Here is a 15628-nt window from a genome sequence, read left to right as displayed (position 1 = left end):
GAGTTTGGCAAGGGAGTACAATAGTGATCTAGGAGTAGATCACTCGACAACAGTCAAAATTATCCTTAGAGGACTAAGGAAATATTTCTCGGTTATGGAGGTGATAAAGAGTTCATCGTAAAGAGTTACGTCGATGCAAGATTTGACACCAATCTGGATGACTCTAAGTCTCAACCTGGATACATATTGTAAGTGGGAGCATTTAGCTAGAGTAGCTCTGTGCAGAGCATTTTAGACATAGAAATTTGCAAAATAAATACAGATTTGAATGTGGCAGACCCGTTGACTAAACCTCTCTCACAAGCAAAACATGATCACGCCTTAGTACTCTTTGGGTGTTAATCACATGGCGATGTGAACTAGATTGCTGACTCTAGTAAACCCTTTGGGTGTTGGTCACATGGTGATGTTCCAAGAAATTAAAAAATTAAGATATTGAGATACGAATATTATTAAAAAATTAAGTTGGGCTTGGTAATCTTATTATATAAAAAATGAACTGGGTTGTGCATTTTATTTTATTAAAAGAAAGATAGGTTGCGCTTATTTTAGGATACCGTGTACAACTGTCGGCCCAGTTGCATTGCCGATGTTCAAAAAAAGCATGTGTAGTACAGTACAACTTTACATGGCTACTCAGCCCACATTCAACGACACTGGAAAGGCCCAAACAAGGTTTCTCTACAAGTTTTTGAAGTCACTGAGATCAATTAATAACTCAAGAAAAAAGTTAGAGTACAGTGTAACCTAATTAAAAGCTGTCATGAGCGAACAAATAATTCAACGTGTCCCACTTTTGTGTGTGTGTGTGAGAGAGAGAGAGAGACCCATCAGCTGATGCTCGTAAATACATCTTTCAACCATATGCATTGCTGATGCTCAGTAAAAACTTATATAGTTGACACAATCATATAGAACATCATAGCACACTGAACTTGCATACAAAAATTTCACGCAGGCGGCATAATCAGGGTGGAAGCAGTGGATCGCTATGGGTAGGGCTATGTTGAAACCAATGAACTCATACATAACGGTTCATCGTCTTTATCAATGACAGGGAAATATCTTGAATGTTGAGCAAAGAAAATAGACAGGCAACACAATAAGTTCTGCTAGCACATTAAGTTGACGCACAACCCTTTCTTAAAAAAGTTCAGGTACAAAAATAGAATAGGTCACAATCAAATGTACTGCCACATCAGTGCTTCACACCGATAGCTCGGTTTTAACTAGTATCTGGCAAGATTCAGTTGTTACCTCAAATTAGAGCACATCTAGGCAGCCAGCCCTGCCTCTTCTCCCAAAGAAGCAGTGGCCTCCGCCGCGCGATGGAGTAGGCCCTGTGCCATCCATCGTTCCAAGGAACATGAGGAAAGTCTGACGTTGATGCTTGTAATGGACGCCGTCGACGGACCCTGGCACCAGCGGCGGCGGCAGGACTTCGATTGATGGATTGACCTCTTCTTCGACATGCACAAACACTCGATACAGGTACATCCCTAATGTGGTCTGCGATGGCCTTGGTGGCGACGAATAGTACAACCCCGGTTCCTAAACTGGTATCTCAACACCAATCACCTTCGGTATGGTGGACGGCTTCTTCATCCAAGACATAACTGTCAGAGCCCAGCTGTCTGTAGGAACAAACATACTTACAAGCTCACCTCCAAGGTTGTTGATAATCTCATTCATGGACTCGCTGTTTCAAGCACGTCGAGGCATGCTGAGGGAGTCCTGGATTAGGGGTCTCCGGACAGACGGACTATATCCTTTGGCCGGACTGTTGGACTGTGAAGATACACGATTGAAGACTTCATCCTGTGTCCGGATGGGACTCTCCTTGGCGTGGAAGGCAAGCTAGGCAATACAGATATGTAGATCTCCTCCCTTGTAACCGACTCTGTGTAACCCTAGCCCCCTCCGGTGTCTATATAAACCAGAGGGTTTAGTCCATAGGACAACATACAATCATACCATAGGCTAGCTTCTAGGGTTTAGCCTCTACCATCTCGTGGTAGATCAACTCTTGTAATACTCATATCATCAAAAACAATCAAGCGGGACATAGGGTATTACCTCCATCAAGAGGGCCCGAACCTGGGTAAACATTGTGTCCCCTGCCTCCTATTACCATCCGCCTTAGACGCACAGTTTGGGACTCCCTACCCGAGATCCGCCGGTTTTGACACTGACATTGGTGCTTTCATTGAGAGTTCCACTGTGTCGTCACCATAAGGCTTGATGGCTCTCTCGATCATCGGTAGCGATGCGGTCCAGGGTGAGGTTTTCCTCCCCGGATAGATCTTTTTATTCGGCGGCTTCGCACTCCGGGCCAATTCACTTGGCCATCTGGAGCAGATCGAGAGCTACGTCCCTGGCCATCAGGTCAGATTCGGAAATTTAAACTACACTGCCGACATCCGCGGAGACTTGATCTTCGACGGATTCGAGCCCGTGTCAGGTGCGCTGCACAGTCACGATGAGCACGACGTAACTCTGCCGTCGGACAGTGTTCGGGAGATCGCATCTACAACTACTTCGGCCGTCAATCTGGAGCAAATCGCACAAACCGAGAGCGGAGGGATAGACCCTGCCATGGAGGCCACACTCTCAATGGTGATAGAGCCGGATACTGACTTCACCTCTTACAAGAGCTGTGTTGCCGAACTACTGGATTCACCTCTGGCCACGGATTCTGAGCCGCTTACATCCATGCCCGTCGAATCCGACTGGGCACCGATCATGGAGTTCACCTCCGCAGATATCTTTAAGCACTCGCCCATCGGTGATGTGCTAAATTCATTGAGGTCCCTCTCCCTATTAGGAGAACCTTGGCCGAACTATGTCCAGCTAAAATGGGATGCGGACGACGAAGAAATTCGCTGCCCACCCACCACCCACTTAGTAGCCACTGTCGACGATTTAACTGACATGCTCGACTTCGACTCCGAAGACATCAACGGTATGGACGACGATGCAGGAGACGAGCAGGAACCACCGCCCACAGGGCGCTGGACCGCTACCTCATCATACGACATATATATGGTAGACACCCCTAAAGAAGGCAATGGCGACGAGACAGTGGAGGATGACCCCTTCAAGAAGCAACCCAAGCGCCAACGTCAGCGGCGCCGCTCTAAGTCCCGCCACAGCAAAAGTAGTGATACCGGCACAGGAGATAGTAACACTCCGGATAGTGCCGAAGACAACCACAATCCCGCCGAACAGGAGCTCTTCAAGCGCCGGCTTATGGCCACAACAAATAGCCTGAAGAAAAAGCAACAACAGCTTCAAGCAGACCAAGACTTGCTAGCAGACAGATGGACCAAAGTCCTTGCGGCCGAGGAATACGAACTCGAGCGCCCCTCCAGGAGTTACCCAAAATGCAGGTTGCTACCTCACCTCGAGGAGGAAGCATTAAAACCTCATGCACCAGTGTACGATGTGGCTGACCGGCCACTGTGTGGCCGAGCTAAAGACGCGTTCCAGCCTGAAGTTCAGCCTACACCCCGCCGCCACTCAATCCAAAATACCAAGGCTCGGGGCAACACACGGGACCTGTGAGACGTATTGGACAGTAAGGAAAAAAACTTGCAAGGTCAGTATACGGGTCACGGGCACACGCTCCAACACGGGACGATGATCGTCACGCTGGATAGGCCAAAAGCAAATCCGGCTAGGCCGAATACAGCAGACAAGACTCATATGAACTGCATTAGGATATAGCCCGGCACAGAGGCGCCGCACACCCCCTATGCTTCACTGATGAAGTTATGGATCACGAATTCCCGGAGGGTTCCAAACCCGTAAATATCGAATCATATGATGGTACAATAGATCCCGCGTTATGGATTGAGGATTTCCTCCTTCACATCCACATGGCTTGCGGTGATGATCTACACGCCATCAAGTACCTCCCACTAAAACTCAAAGGACCAGCTCGGCATTGGATGAATAGCTTGCCAGCAGACTCCGTCGGCAGTTGGGAGGATCTGGAAGACGCATTCCTTGACAACTTCCAGGGCATTGATGTGCGACCACCGGATGCTGATGACTGGAGCCATATAACTCAGCAGCCAGGGGAATCAGCCAGAAAATTCTGGACTCGGCTCCTGACCAAGAAAAACCAAATTGTCGATTGTCCGGATGCAGAGGCCCTCACGGCATTCAAGCACAACATCCGTGACGAGTGGCTTGCGCGCCACCTTGGCCAGGAGAAGCCGAAGTCTATGGCAGCCCTCACGACACTCGTGACCCGCTTTTGCGCAGGCGAGGATAGCTGGCTGGCTCACAGCAATAACACATCGAGGCATCCGGGCACTTCGGATACCAAATATGCCAACGGCAGACAACGTCGCAACAGACCAAAGCACCGCAATAAAGGCGATAACACCGAGGATATGACAGTCAATGCCAGATTCAGGGGCTCTAGATCCGGTCAGCGGAAAAAGCCATTTAAAAAGAAGTACCCCGGCTCCGTCTAGTTTGGATCGCATACTGGATCGCTCATGTCAACTCCACGGCAGCCCCGACAAGCCAGCCAATCACACAAATAGAGAATGCTGGGTGTTCAAGCAGGCCGGCAAGTTAAATGCCGAAAACAAGGACAAGGGGCTGCATAGTGATGACGAGGAGGAGCCCTGGCCGCCGAACACGGGAGGACAGAAGGGGTTCCCTCCATAAGTGAAGACGGTGAACATGATATATGCAACCCACATTCCCAAGACGGAGCGGAAGCGTGCACTAAGGGACGTCCATGCGATGGAGCCTGTCGCCGCAAAGTTCAACCCATGGTCTGCTTGCCCGATCACCTTTGATCGCAGGGATCACCCCACTAGTATCCGTCATGGCGGATCCGCTGCACTGGTCCTAGACCCCATCATCGATGGATTTCATCTTACTCGTGTCCTTATGGATGGCTGCAGCAGCCTGAGCCAGCTCTATCAGGATACAGTGCGCAAAATGGGTATCGTTCCCTTGAGGATCAAACCCACCAAAACCACCTTTAAGGGCGTCATCCCAGGTGTAGAGGCCCATTGCACGGGCTCAATCACACTTGAAGTAATCTTTGGATCACTGGACAACTTCCAAAGCGAGGAGTTAATCTTCGACACCGTCCCGTTTCGCAGTGGCTATCATGCACTACTCGGACGAACTGTATTTGCAAAATTCAATGCAGTAGCGCATTACACATACCTCAAGCTCAATATGCCAGGACCTCGTGGGGTCATAACAGTGAATGGAAACATAGAACGCTCGCTCCGCACGGAAGATCACACTGCGGCCCTCGCAGCAGAAGCACAAAGCAGCCTTTCAAGGCAAACCACTAATTCGGCGATATAGCCCCCGAACACCTTCAAGCGTGTCTAGAGTAAACTGCAATGGGATCGCCTGGCACATTCAGAGCTAGCCTAGCAATTCGGCCCCCGTCCCAGTCCCAGTCAAGTGACGGAATCCGTGCCGCGCGTACATAATTACGCACTGAAAATATCATGGACATAGGCAGGGGCATGATCAGGGCACGCCCCGCAATGCGGCTTAACCGCCCTAGGGGCTGTATATCTTTATCATTTCTTTTCTCTTTCAGGACCTAACTCTCTGGAAGCCCTTTCCAGCAGTATGATTGCCAGACACATTACGGGAAGGAACAACCAAGGCGACAAGAAGCCGGGACATACACGGGAACCCCCAGGTGGTCTCTAATAATAATACCCGCTTTATACTATCCATACACAGCTTGCCCTTGGATAGGACATTTCGAATAGTCCTACTTTCTGCTTATTGCACTACCTGTACCAGTATGCTTCGACGTATTATTTAAATAACAATGCATAGCATTAGTCTATTATTGCATTATTCATTCTTTTTCCCTTATGTCCATTTACGACAATCTGAACCCGTAAATTCGGGTATGGTCAGTAAGTCAGGGGCTTTCGTTTACCTCACAATACGGCGCGAGAAGTCCAAACACTTTCGGCAGTGGGGCACCCCGAACTTATAGCATTATATGCATCAGCTCCGAATCATGTCTTGGGTCAATACTTGGGTTTGCCCGGCTCCCATGCTTTGGTACCTTACGTTCCGCTATATCGGCTAAGGTAGCGGTGGGAGAACTACTGCGATTGTGTCCCGGTTCTTCCGGACGTGCACCTCAGTAGAGAAAGCCGAAAACTGACTGTCATGATAAGGCGAGAGACTGGTCGCTCTTCGAGAGGTCTGAAGTCCCTAAAGACTTTTTCCGCTTCGGGCGGGGAGTCAGCCTTGTCCGGCTTAGGCGTGTATAGCACCCCAAATTCGGCCTTCCGAATACCAGGGGCTTCGCCAAAATTTAAAATTGTAGACTTCTATGGCTAAGTGAGAGTGATAAAGCATTATATTCTGATTGCCTGGTTCGTTGCACTGAACACCTCCCTTGAAGGACCCAAAATTGGGGTAAAGAGTGCTCAGGTTATCCCGAACACCCCAGTACTAGTTACATGGGGGCAGAAGCCGATGGCTGGCCAACTCTCAGATTTTATAAACGGCCGCACAGAAGGTAATATTTTAAATTAAAAAGCATCGCATGGAGCAAATGAACTTGTTTCATATTACAGGATCACATGAGCATGTTCATTCAAAAATTACATCATTGGCACACTCATCCGCCACAAGGCGGGAACCCTTCAGGACACTCTCATAGTACATCTCGGGGAAGCGATGCTGCTTGCCCTCCGGCGGCCCCTCCTTCACCAGTTTCACGGCGTCCAGCTTCGCCCAATGCACCTTCGCCCGGGCAAAAGCCCAGTGCGCACCCTCGATGTAGACGGACCGCTTTATAACTTCAAGCCGTGGGCAGGCATCCACTAGCCGCCTCAACAAACCGAAGTAGCTGCCGGGCAGGGGCTCGCTAGGCCACATTCGGACTATAAGGCCCCTCATGGCTTGTTCGGATGCCTTTTGAAGCTCGACCAACTGCTTCAGCTGGTCGCTCAAGGGCACGGGGTGTTCGGTCCCAATATACTGAGACCAGAACAACTTCTTTGTTGAGCTCCCCTCCTCAGCTCGGTAAAACTCCGTGGCATCCAGTACACTACGGGGAAGATCTGCAAACACTCCTGGAGAGCTCCGAACTCGGGTAAGAAAAAGGAAAGTTTCCTTCACGTGCTTGCTTTGCATAATGAATGCCTTACCCGCTGCTATCTTCTTCACCGCATCAATCTCCTGGAGGGCCTTGTGGGCTTCGGCCTTGGCGCTCTGGACGCTTTCAAGCGCCTGTGCGAGCTCGGACTCTTGCGTCTTAGAGTCAAGCTCCAAGGACTCGTGCTTTTTGGCGAGAGCCTCGAGCTCTTGCTGCACCTCGCCTACTCGGGCTTCTTGCTTCTCCCATTCAATGCGCTCATTGGCCGCTTTGTCTTCAGCCTCGGACAGCGCCTTCCTCAGGATTGCCACTTCGGTCGTGGCCCCTGGCAAATCCATGATGATCCTATTACTTTACATCCGAAATTCTTTTTCAATATATAGACAAGGGAATTGCTTACCTTTGCTCTCCTCGAGCTGCCTCTTGGTAAGGCCGAGCTCATCCTCGGACCGCTCCAGGTCCTGCTTCAGTGCAGAGACCTCCGCAGTACGTGCGGTAGTGGCCAGCAGTGAAGCCTGCACATACACATATATATTTTTCTGATTAGACTCCTAAGTTATCATTTGATCCTCTATCTGGCCTTTCTTTCCGAACACCGAACAAAGCATCAGGGGCTAGTATCCATGTGGGCTTATTTTCCTATATCTTCATTGCTTACCTCAAAGCCTATTAGGAGGCTAGTACAGGCTTCGGTCAGTCCGTTCTTGACGGACTGAACTTTCTCGATCACCGCACTCTTGATAGTGCGGTGCTCTTCGTCGATGGAAGCGCCGCGAAGCACTTCCAGCAAGTTGTCTGGTGCCTCTAGATAGATGGAGGACACCGTTACGGGTGGCTTGCCGCCCTTAACAGGGGGTCACCTGCCGGAGTCTGGAGCCACCGAAGATTCTGGTGCAGTGTTCGGCTGGGGGCCAAACCTGAAGCTCATGGGAGTCCGGCTCCCTTTGCGCCCAGGGTCCGGAAGGTCGCCTCGAGGCGCCCCTAGGACTGCCTCCCCTTGGCCCGGTGCCTGTTGAGACAACACCTCGACGTTGTCCGCAGGGCAAGGAGTGCAGGCGGTCGGAAGAGAACCGTTGTTCATATCTGGCGAGTCCAACGAACCGCTCGACGAAGTTGCGTTGAGATGAGCTCAGGATGGACTGCATAATTATGTCCGGCATGAGAAGAAGCAGTGCAGTAAAACATACCACGAATCACTATGGTGTCCGGATACTTACGACTTCGTCAGGGGCTTGACCCTGGGTAGCCACTCATCGCCGCTGTAGGCGGCCCTCGTGGAGCAGTCCAGAGGGAGGGTCTTGCCCTTCTTGGACCCTTCGGCCTCCCCGGTTGGGTCGGCCTTCCTTTTCTTGTCTCCCCGGGATGGGGGGATAACTTTCCTCTTCCTCTTCCTCGTCTTCGTGGGAGGAGTGCGCGTCGGAGTCATCGGACGATGAGTCCGATACAACCTTGCGCCGGAGACCCTTTCGAGTCCCTGTGACCTTCTTCTTGGTCTTCTTCACCGGCACCTCGTAAGGTGCCGGAGTTAGCATCTCCGTTAGGAGAGCGCCTACAGGATCTTAGGGTAAGGGGGCTGGTCAATCAAGCTGCTCCGCTATCTTTATCCATTCCTGTTAATGACATAGAGGCTTAGATCCTGCATATGACTAAACCGGGGCAAATAAATACCCTGAGAGATATAAAAACTTACCGGATTGGTGCGGCGCTTTGCGCTGAGTCCGCGGTCCTTGGTGAGGGAAGGAGGAATCTCGGCTCCCTTGAACAGCACCCCCCAGATGTCCTCGTGCGTCGTGTCATAGAGCTCTCGCAGCATCTGGTGCTTGGCCGAGTCGAACTCCCACAAATCGAATGCCCGTCATTGACACGGGAGGATCTGGCGGAAGAGCATGACCTGGACCACGTTGACGAGCTTGATCTTCTTGCTCGTCATGTTCCTAATGCAGGTCTGGAGTCTGATCAACTCTACCGAAGAACCCCAGGACATGCCCTTCTCTTTCCAGGAGGTGAGCCGCGTGGGGATTCCAGATCGAAATTTGGGGGCCGCCACCCAGTTGGAGTCGCGTGGCTCGGTGATGTAGAACCATCCCGATTGCCACCCCTTTATGGTATCCACATAGGTTCCCTCGAGCCAGGTGACGTTAGGCATCTTGCCTGCCATGGCGCCTCTGCACTCTGCTTGCTGGACGCCCACCACCTTCGGTTTAACATTGAAGGTTCTCAGCCATAGGCCGAAGTGGGGCCTGATGCGGAGGAAGGCCTCGCACACGACGATAAACCCCGAGATGTTGAGGATGAAATTGGGGCCCAGATCATGATAATCCAGCCCGTAGTAAAACATGAGCCCGCAGACAAATGGGTAGAGGGGAAATCCCAATCCACAGACGAAATGGGTAAGGATAACTACCCTCTCATGGGGTTCGGGCGTAGGGACGATCTGCCCTGTGTCTAGTAGGCAATGCGCGATATCCGCAGGCAGGTATCTGGCTGCACGCAAATTTACAATGTTCTCCTCCGTGACGGAGGAGACCATCCACTTGCCTCCTGCTCCGGACATGCTTGGAGTGGTTTGAGAAGTAGAACGCGAGCTTGGGCGCTGGAGCTCGAGTGCGTGAGAATGGATAAGCAAGGAGGTAGAAGGCGTGGGTAAAAGGGGGTAAATCCTTGTCCCTTTATAAAGGCGAAAGAGGCGATGTGTCTCCCCACTTGCCTGCTAAAACCGCTTATTCCCTAGGTGCCTTAATTGATGGCGCGGTTGGGTTACCCACATCCTTATTGATGAGAATCCCGTAATAAGGGGGACACAATCTCTGCTTTGACAAGACGTGTCAAGAAAACCACCCCATGTTATGTGCGGTGCGAGTTGAGAAAAATGGTTCGAATAATGACCGAGCCATGACATGACGTCGTGCTGTCAGAACGCGTCAGCAAATTAGATTTGTGGAAATATTATTCTCTCTGTGGTAGTATGTGGAACTTGTTTTGCAGAGCCGGACACTATTCTGGTGTTCAAAATCTTCTATGGAGTATTCAGAGGAGGAACCCTCCTTGCAATGCCGAAGACAATACTGCGCGTCAGACTCATCGTCATTGAAGCCTGGTTCAGGGGCTACTGAGGGAGTCCTGGATTAGGGGGTCTCCGGACAGCCGGACTATATCCTTTGGCCGGACTGTTGGACTGTGAAGATACAAGACTGAAGACTTCGTCCCGTGTCCAGATGGGACTCTCCTTGGCGTGGAAGGCAAGCTAGGCAATACGGATATGTAGATCTCCTCCCTTGTAACCGACTCCGTGTAACCCTAGCCCCCTCCAGTGTCTATATAAATCGAAGGGTTTAGTCCGTAGGACAACATACAATCATACCATAGGCTAGCTTGTAGGGTTTAGCCTCTACAATCTCGTGGTAGATCAACTCTTGTAATACTCATATCATCAGGAACAATCAAGCGGGATGTAGGGTATTACCTCCATCAAGAGGGCCTGAACCTGGGTAAACATCGTGTCCCCTGCCTCCTGTTACCATCCGCCTTAGACGCACAGTTCGGGACCCCCTACCCGAGATTCGCCAGTTTTGACACCGACACATGATGTGGAAGGTAAGCTTTGTTAAAAACTCAAGCTCAGAGGGCACCGAGCCCCATCTTGGGTGCCACCGATCAAAGCTCACCAGGGCGCCATCGCCGAACACACGCCAGTAATTTGAACTCACGATTGCAGTCGAAAGTTGTCCGGAACCTGATGAAGAAATCAGCCGGTGGCAGACAGACTTCGACGAGCAAGTCACTTATTTGGATGTCGTGCGCAATGCCAAGAGCTTTAACAAGGTCGTCCGGCGAGACGGGAGGTCGGTCGCCGTTGATAGTTAGCATCAGCACTCTGCCGGCAAACTGGTCGTCAAGCGCCGCCATGCCACTGTTGAGCGACGGCACGCAACGCCCGAAGGCAGGACGGACCTCAGGATCTCCGGCTCAGAGATCCGCGTTGACCGGCGACATGATAGTGCGCTTGAGTACAAGAAGTACAGGAGGGGGATTTGGGGGAACTGGAGTAGGAATCAAGATTCTAGAGGTGGGGGAGGGGCGGGAGATTGGGGATGAAAACGTAGCATGAATTTCGAACACGCGTCAATATGCTCTCGGCACGCAAGCGCACGAAAACACCGGTGGCGCACAGATGTTGGCCTAAGAGTCCTCATTCTTTCTTTTTTTGAGAGCCCGACCTTTTTTGAGGATCTTTTGAGAGCCCGGCCTGAGAGTCATAATTGACCTGTTTGGCATTGCATTACTACTCGGCCCATATTCAACGACACCTCACTGGCCCAAACAAGTGTACATCATCGAAAAGACACTGAGCTCAAATTATAACTTGAAAAAAGGAGATATACTCTAAACACTTGAGAATGGTGATGCCCTCATTTAGCCCACCAGTAGTTCACGACAATAAACAGTTTGAAACAACGATATATACAACATTCAAACACTGACTAGTGACTACTACTGACATAAACAGCAAGACATGATAGTTCATAAGAAGTCTTGCCACACCACCAAAACGCACCCATCTACAGTGCAAAAACTCTCTGATCCAGATGAGAATGACATTCTAAATAGAGGCAACTATTACATAGTAAGAGTGACATAGACGAGGATGACCAAATGACAAGGAATACGCATAACAAAAGAGAGAACTACCCATCCAGAATAAGCAGCAAAGACAACAAGTCATTCGAAGAGGCATGATTCAACACCATCATAATTTGCATCCCCGCTTCAGCCACCAGTACTCCACCCTTTCGACACAACATCCCAATTACCAATCAACCTCAAAGCTTGAACCACATCACTGCCTGTCGGACTTGAGACATCCAAGGATGAAAGTTAATCCAAATGCCTTTGTCATTCTCACCTTCTTTTGGCTGCAGGCTGTATCGTTGACAATCAGGGGAGTTTGCTCCCGAAGTCCTAGGGCTCACCGTGTAGACACAATTTTCCATAGCAAACAGAGCCACTCTGCCATCACGGTCATTGCCAATGGTGATATCCTGGTTAATTGGATAATTGAGTCTGAGAAACAAAGAGTGTGAACCAAGGCCGTTTACCCGCCTCCAACTCAAAAATCCCAAAGGTCCCAACAAGCTGGTATCCTGCTCATAGACATAACAGCCATTGTCCGGATACTCACGTATTTCACGGTGCTTGTACATAGTGGGGTTTTTGCAATATAACTTTTCCGGCTCATGTGTGCGAATGATCATCAGTCTTTTGCCGTCGTATGATCGAGCGAGGACCAGTTGTGCTTCCCTGTTTTTGGCAAAGGTGGTGTGATTACAAAGGACAGTAACTGTAGGGACACTGCATCATATCAAAAAGGACATGCATTGTTAATGTAAGATCAACATTGTTTAGAGTATGAGTTGGATAATGCAAGAAATAGCATTGATATGTCCCTGTTGGAACTGAGAGGAAAATACAAGGAAATGTATACTGGGTTCGAAAATATAGAAGTGCCATGCATGGTTATACTCATGTTATCTCGCAATCGATTCTTCACTGGAAACTACCATGTCATGCATGTTATGTAATCATGTTCTGTCCTCACAAACAAATTCTTCAAGGAAACTAACATACCATGCATTGTTATATACTCATGTTCTGTGGGCAAATTTTTTGTGAGGATATTATTCTAGCCATTGATTGCTGAAGGGGGAATATAGGTATGTACACATGGTAAGCATTACAGGATTTCACTACTTCCAAATATAGAGTTCTCCATATGCACATTTACTTCCCTAATGTATGGTTAGATGAAACCAATAGTGTGATGCATGTTTCTACATCATAAAAATGAGGAAACTAACATGGCCATTGATACACACTCATATTTAGTAGTATATAGATTACTGTAAAATAAGGAGAATATCCATATCTTCCTAATCGTTGGATTATTCAGGGGTACAAATTGGCTATAATGACATGGTCACAATCGAATGAATTAATTCATTCCAAATATAGCTGATTTACGGCGTATCTAATACATTGCCATAGTTCTACTCAAATTATGCTCAAACAAGGATATGCTAATCATCACAAAAAGTTCAAATAGTGTCATGGCTTTACGATTAACATCAGACGGAAACAACTTACACGTGCTGTCCTAGCAATACGTGTTGCCATCTGCTTTGTCGATCCCGTAGATGATGCCATTGTGTTTAATAGCATCACATAAGTGTGTGTCAGCTTTGACGATCCACTGCGAGGTGAGTTGTCTCCAGCTAAAGAAGGCACCAACAGAAAGATAGGCGAGTCCGAGGTCGAACAAGGCAATTAGCTTGAAGTCTGCGTAATCCGCATCTCGTGTGGGCACTTGGCAGATTACAATCTTCTGCAAAACAAGGTCCGTCCAACTGACGTGGTAATCTAGATGACTTGGACCGCGATGGTAAAACCCTATATAATCCAACGGAGGAAGGATAATCTCATGGGTGGTTTGGAAGTTCACGAGCACCAACTTTTTCCCGTCTTCTCTAACGGTAGCCATCCAGTGGGAGTTCATGCCGACCTAGTACATACCTGCCAAGAAGTTTCGGGCGATGGTGATTGGATTGAAGTTGAGGAAACGATGTACGGCAACCCACTACATACCTGCAAAGAAGTTTTGGCTAATGGCGGCCGGATTGAAGTCGAGGGGCATCATGTACGCCTCCGTATCATGGTGAGCAAATCTCGCAAGACCAAATAGCAGCAAGTAGGGTGTCTTGAAAAGCTTAGGCCTCGCTTCAACAATGGCCGTGTGCATGTCCCTCGAGCATGCAACCAACCACATGGAGCTCAACATATCCATACACGAACAACATAGGTTGAGGATGTCACTTGGGAGATTGCTCCAATCGCGGCTCATATGGATGATGCGCGGTTCGCGTACGTCCATGGTGGAGTTTGGAAGGTGGGGTGTTGGGGGGTTGATTTACGGGGGAGAAGGCTCTCGGTGCTGGAGCGGCTAGCGAGGGAATAGTGGTACTGGGGGAGGCGAGGGTACGTGGGGGCACAGTGAGATGATGAAGAGTGACCTCATGATCTCCAGCGAGGCAGAGATGGAGATGGAGTGGTGCTAGGGGAGAGGGAGACGAGGCGAGGCATGCTATACAGCGGCGGTGACAGTGACTGCATAGTGCACAAGGTGAGGCTGACTTTAGTAACCAGAACACGCCGCCTGGACTAGTGTCACCTCGGGCACAGGGTCTTGTCACTTCACTATAGGACCGGATGAATAATATTTTTACCATCAAGTGTACCATAGTTGTACTAATACTAGTAGGAACATACGGAGTAGTACTGTATAGCGGAAATAGGTCTCCCGTGCTAGCATGCCTCTGGGGTCACTTCGTCCTCCAGGTATCATCCATATTGCGAGCATAACCAAATTCTCGTGCATGCAGAAGCGCGAAGAAGAGTTTTTTTTTTCTTTTTTGAGGATAACTACATACTCCTTAACCAGAGAATGTTATGTCTCCCACGCACATGCCAATATCCATCCGAACCAGCTACGACACATTTTTATATCTGTTTGCATAGGTCCCACCTGTCAGGAGGGATGCAGAAATAAAAAGGAATCATAAAATGTCTCGCCACGGTGATTCGAAAGAGTGACCTCAACTAGCCAGTGGCACATGTAGCGCTAGAAGGATTGGCACGTACACAGATAGGTACCACTCCTCAGTCTACCCGCATAGCCTTTTCGTTTAGTCTACCTAGCCGTCTAATCAACTACCTGTAGGCCACTTCTCCCATTTAATTCTCCATCGGGAACCGATTTTCCTTGGCTTCTTCACCTCTCCTTCATCTTCATTTGCATCCAAACCCCACTACATTCACATTGTTTTAACCTCTTCACAAACTCCTGGAGTAATTCCGAACCCCTTTCAATAATCATCTTCTTTAGTTAGACTAGCCATCTAATCCTAATTATCCAAACCATAGCCCTGCGGTCCAGCGGTTCCAAATGGCGAAAGAGACCCAGATGCAAGCTTTTAGCGTCCAACATGTCCTCGCCGATGGTTCGTTGAGCATAGTTGCCACCGTCACCGACCACCCAAGGGTTGTTCGTAAGTAGATCAACAATATATCCAACTCCCTCCAAAAGGTAGAGATGAACGTCATCGGTTTCGACGCAGAGTACATGGAGTGTGCCACTGGGAAGATCCAACGCGCCGCCGTCCTTCAGTTGTGCCTTGAAGATGATGTTTTGGTCTACCACATCATACACGCGCCCTCCATACCAGGTGAGCTCCATGATTTCTTGTCTCGGGAGGATATATACTTCTATGGGGCAGCCATCGAAGGGGACAAATAGAAGTTGGCGCCGTACAACCTTGATTTGAAAAGCATCTTTGACCTACAAACTAGAATCAAAATTCATGTAGAAGATTGTGATAAACAGACACCATCCCTATTCGACGTAGCAAATTCTGTGCTTGGTACAAATCTTCAGAAGGGTGATGAGACACTGGCATTAAG

This window comes from Triticum dicoccoides, chromosome 5A (genome assembly GCF_002162155.2).
Source record: "Triticum dicoccoides isolate Atlit2015 ecotype Zavitan chromosome 5A, WEW_v2.0, whole genome shotgun sequence".
Taxonomy (NCBI): domain Eukaryota; kingdom Viridiplantae; phylum Streptophyta; class Magnoliopsida; order Poales; family Poaceae; genus Triticum; species Triticum dicoccoides.
Note: the sequence above shows the minus strand (reverse complement) of the source record.